Source organism: Lipophrys pholis (genome assembly GCF_963383615.2).
Source record: "Lipophrys pholis genome assembly, chromosome: 12".
Taxonomy (NCBI): Eukaryota; Metazoa; Chordata; class Actinopteri; order Blenniiformes; family Blenniidae; genus Lipophrys; species Lipophrys pholis.
The window spans coordinates 30,406,937-30,412,706 of record NC_137641.1 but is presented as its reverse complement, the minus strand read 5'-3'; positions in this window follow the sequence as shown (position 1 = coordinate 30,412,706).

Sequence of the window (5,770 nt, the reverse complement as noted above, 5' to 3'; positions counted from 1 at the left end):
TTGCGTATGATGGAGTGTGACGACTGCATGTTTACATAAGCAGCGCTCTCTCCATTACGCAGCCTGGGCCTAGTCCATCATGCATCGCTTCTTCTTTCTTTTCTTCTTTTTTTTTTAATCACTGGGGAGTAATTGTTCGGACCTTATTGCGATCTATACAGCAGTGGGCGGGCCGGACGTCATTAAGAACCCAGGCAGCTTCACTGATGTATATTTTTAATCTATAAACCTCCTCACTACCTTGGTTTATATATATCAGACTGACAATGAAGTCAGCAGGTACAGTAATCTCCTTGTGATTACCCCCGCTGCCTACGCAATATCTCATTTTGCCCCGAGGGAGACGGACCTCCGTTTGAGCCGTAATGGATCATCAAATTCAATAAAAATGACCGGTTCCAGTTCCACTGAGCAGCCGGGCGGGAGGACTCGGCTGCTTCGCCTCCAGATGGCGCTGAATGCACCCGGGGTGGAGGAGAGGCCATCGCTTTGCTTTCTTTTCTGTTTCATAAACATTCCTGATGCTCCTCAGGAAAATAAATAAATAAATAAATAAATTAATTCCCTCATAACAGCAGGTGGTTTGAACAATCACAGGAGGGGGAAAGTGCATGCAGGAGCAGACACACACACACACACACACACACACACACACACACACACACACACACACACACACACACACACACACACACACACACACACACACACACACACACACACGCAGCACTAGTCCATCATTCCTGCAACACATGAGTCAAAATGTTTTCAATGTCGCTGCCCTCCAACCTTGTCCTCACCGCTTCATTTCACCATATGAAGAGCTAAATATAGCAGCATGGAGACGCTCTGGATAACAGCTGCAAGTCCAGCTAGTACACACACACACACACACACACACACACACACACACACACACACACACACACACACACACACACACACACACACACACACACACACACACACACACACACACACACACACACACAGACCAATTCTTATAATCTTTCTCTTTAAAAAAGAAAAAGACAAATGAAACTCTTGGCAGTGGACTGAGCGGTGCTGGTTCTGATTCATGCGCACTCAGAAACACGAGTCCCCGAAGGCCTTTTGGAAACAGAATCACTGCTGGGAATCGTTTCATCGCTTTCCTCTCGTCTCCGAATGAGATTTAACAGAAACAATGTTCTGCAGTTTGCGCTACGATGCACGGAGTGAATAAATAACTTCATATTTCATAACTAAGCAATTTAATGAAAGCAAATATCGTCTGTTGGCGGGTGAATTCATTTTGAAAATGCAGGAAGTCTGAAATGTAACCACCGTGTAGTACACATCCAGTTCATTTCCACCTGCAGTAAAACTCTGTAATGCTTCATACAGCATTTTGTTTGGCTTTTTAAAAGTCAGTATAAAATATTTTATGCTATTTGTACATTATAAGACGGAAAAATTAAAAGACCAAAGACCAAGCCCACCACACGGAGAAAAATTAATCTGAGGAGAAGTAAATTTTACTTAATTGAATCTGTGAAATCAACAATAAAAACAAAATATTCAAAATACGAAACACTGTGATATTTTTTTCTAAATAATTTGATCATTTAAGTAATGGAAACCAATATTTTGAAATGGATCCACACACAATAAAAACCATCCTGTTGTCTTTATCGTGTTTCGTTTCAAAACATCAAATACTACAATACCCACAATCCATCAGGATTCCAGCACCACAGACAGACTGAAGATATAACAAGACAAAATGATTCAACATGAATTAATCACACAAAAAGTCGCCTTATTTCTTTTAAGTACATGTAGTAGAATATTTTCATTAGTGTGTTAAGCTTCATAAAGTGTAAATGATCGTTTATATCAACTTGCTTCAGCAGAAAGGAACGAATGTAAAAGAAGAGCGTGGGTCCATCCCTCCCCAACTAATGGCATCTGGTCTATAATCAATTATTAACACATATTGTGGTTCGTATAAAGTCAGAGCGACGTTTCAGATATTAAAAAAAAGAAAAAAAGAAAAAAGAAGTGAGATCATTTGGTGGTTTTGCTCATTTGAGCAAACAATTCTAATTGCTGAACTATTACGAGGCAATCAGTCAAATCATTGACTAACGCACAATAATAATGGAAGTGCAATAAAGTGCAATTAAATGTAAGTCGGGGAAACGCAGAAGCAAAAAAATAAAAAAGAAGAAGAGCATCAAACTGTGGGAGATTGATGCTCTCTGTCCTTTTACAAAGGGCATTTTCCTGCACAGTAAGCGGGTGTGAGTGTGTGGACACACTCCTGCATCCTCTGGGGCATGTGTGCAATCGTGTGTGTGTGTGTGTGTGTGTGTGTGTGTGTGTGTGTGTGTGTGTGTGTGTGTGTGTGTGTGTGTGTGTGTGTGTGTGTGTGTGTGTGTGTGTGTGTGTGTGTGTGAGAATGTCGGACAGAGATGTGAGGCAGCTGTGTGTGTGTGTGTGTGTGTGTGTGTGTGTGTGTGTGTGTGTGTGTGTGTGTGCGTGTGTTTGTGTGTGTGTGTGTGTGTGTGTGTGTGTGTGTGTGTGTGTGTGTGTGTGTGTGTGTGTGTGTGTGTGTGCGCGGAGCTGTATGAGTACAGGTATTAATAAATGAAGAGGAGTGATGGCTGAGACATGCCTCAGGGCCGACAGTACAGGAGAGAGATAGAGAGAGGAAACAGAGAGCGAGGGGAGGAGGGGGGGTGAGAAGGAAGAAAGGAGAGACGGCGAGAGGAGGAAGAGGAAGAGGAGGAGGAGGAGGAGGAGGAGGAGGAGGAGGAGGAGGAGGAGATGGAGACAGTAAATTAAGGACATGAGGACAAGCCCGAGTGAGATTGAGACAAAAAGAGAAAAAGAGATGGATAGAGAGGTTATTAGGGAGACGGGAGGAAAGATGAGCAGAGGGAAGAAATGAGGAGTGAGAGAAAGAGGAGGGAGTGAATAATTCAGAGCCGCTCACTCCAACTGCTGCACACATATCGATGAGATCAGAGTTTTAATGGGCGGCGACTGAACATAATGTCATGCTGGAATCAATCAGGTGACGTCGAGGCGGCGAACGCTAAGACACACGCCGCATTTAGTCTGCTTTGTTTTGGTGCTGCTGCTCTACTACTGCTGCTGCTCTACTACTGCTGCTCTACTACTGCTGCTCTACTACTGCTGCTGCTGTTGCTCTACTACTGCTGCTGTTGCTCTACTATTGCTGCTCAACTACTACTGCTGCTCTACTACTGCTGCTGCTGCTCTACTACCACTGCTGCTGCTGCCCTACTATTGCTGCTCAACTACTACTGCTGCTCTACTACTGCTGCTGCTGCTCTACTACCACTGCTGCTGCTGCCCTACTATTGCTGCTCAACTACTACTGCTGCTCTACTACTGCCGCTCTACTGCTGCTGCTCTACTACCACTGCTGCTGCTCTACTATTGCTGCTCAACTACCACTCCTGCTCTACTACTGCTGCTATTGCTGCTCTACTACTACTACTGCTCTACTACTGCTGCTACTGCTGCCCTACTACTACTGCTGCTGCTCTACGACTGCTGCTGCTGCTGCTCTACTGCTGCTGCTCTACTAATACTGCTGCTCTACGACTGCTGCTGCTGCTGCTCTACTGCTGCTGCTGCTCTACTACTTCTGCTCTACTACTGCTGCTGCTCTACGACTGCTGCTCTACTGCTGCTGCTGCTGCATGAACCCAAAGCTCACGTCCCAGAAATAACGGCACAAATTAATGCATCGCGTGTGCAAATGTGCTAATGCAAGTGGATCTGCACGCTCTTTTACTGCAGCCACTGCACGCATGCTGGAGACACACACCATGAAGCACACGAGCAGTGTGCAGTGGAGAATACATGCAACATACTGTACATACATGTTTAGAAAACACACACCATGCATGTTTAGAGAACACAGGCGGTGTATGCGGTGTTCCAAACAGTCCTGACGAGTTCACATGACGACATGCGTGTCTTCACCCCGTCGCGGCGCCACCAACCAGCCAGCAGGGGGGCTGGTTAATGTCCGACATGCATCACGGACCTGACAGGCGCGCATCTGTGTGTGTGTGTGTGTGTGTGTGTGTGTGTGTGTGTGTGTGTGTGTGTGTGTGTGTGTGTGTGTGTGTGTGTGTGTGTGTGTGTGTGTGTGTGTGTGTGTGTGTGTGCGCAGTCAAAATGCCTACAAGGCGACCGAGGTTATGTCTCTTGTCTCTCATGTCGAAGAGACGAGATGAAGCGCGATGAGATTAAAGACTGCGAACGGTTAATAATAACAGTGAAACGTGAGCCAGACACACAAAAAGCCTCTTTTTTCCACTGCTAATGGCATCTAAAGCCCATTGTTGTGATAAGAGTGTTCAGATATTAACGACAGTGCTGTGTTCTAAGCAGGCATGAGAGCATTTTCTTAAGACTCTCTGAAATCTGGGGGATTAATCTACCTAATCTGCATCTTAAACGCTCTGTCTGCCGTCACAATTACCAGTTATCTTCCTCCTATCTCTCTAACTCCTCCGACACAACACGACGTCTTCACACAACACGGGAGCGCGGACGCAGGTTGTTTACACTCTGCTAAGCTCTTGTAAGCGGCGTGTATGGAACACACTCCGAAAGTCCCTCCGCCGCCACTCTGGAACCGTCTCAACTGTGGAATTCATTCCAAACCAAGAAGTCCTTCCAGCTTCTTACACTCAGGCTTACGCAGGTGTGTGTGTGTGTGTGTGTGTGTGTGTGTGTGTGTGTGTGTGTGTGTGTGTGTGTGTGTGTGTGTGTGTGTGTGTGTGTGTGTGTGTGTGTGTGTGTGTGTGTGTGTGTGTGTGTGTGTTGTTGTACAGCACTTTGGTCAACTGAGTTGTTTTTAATAGTGCTTTATAAATACATTGGATTGGATTGGATTGTGTGTGTGTGTATGGTGTGTGTGTGTGTGTGTATGGTGTGTGTGTGTGTGAGTGTGTGTGTGTGGTGTGTGTGTGTGGTGTGTGCGTGTGTGTGTGTGTGTGTGTGTGTGTGTGTGTGTGTGTGTGTGTGTGTGTGTGTGTGTGTGTGTGTGTGTGTGTGTGTGTGTGTGTGAGTGTGTGTGTGTGTGTGTGGTGTGTGGTGTGTGTGTGTGGTGTGTGCGTGTGTGTGGTGTGTGTGTGTGTGTGTGTGTGTGTGTGTGTGTGTGTGTGTGTGTGTGTGTGTGTGTGTGTGTGTGTGTGTGTGTGTGTATGGTGTGTGGTGTGGTGTGTGTGTGTGTGTGTGTGGTGTGTGCGTGTGTGCGTGTGTGTGTGTGTGTGTGGTGTGTGCGGTGTGTGTGGTGTGTGGTGTGTGTGTGTGTGTGTGTGTGTGTGTGTGTATGGTGTGTGGTGTGTGTGTGTGTGTGTGTGGTGTGTGCGGTGTGTGTGTGGTGTGTGCGTGTGTGTGTGTGTGTGTGTGGTGTGTGTGTGTGTGCGTGTGTGTGTGTGGTGTGTGTGTGTGTGTGTGTGTGTGTGTGTGTGTGTGGTGTGTGTGTGAGGTGTGTGTGTGTGTGTGTGTGTGTGTGTGTGTGTGTGTGTGTGTGTGTGTGTGTGTGTGTGTGTGTGTGTGTGTGTGTGTGTGGTGTGTGGATGTGTGTGTGTGTGTGTGTGTGTGTGTGTGTGTGTGTGTGTGTGTGTGTGTGTGTGTGTGTGTTTCATTATTAAGACTACCAACAGCGCCACCTCATGGCCCGGCATGCTAACTATGGCAAAACACGTTTTCACGTGTAGGTTCTCGTCAGGGTTGC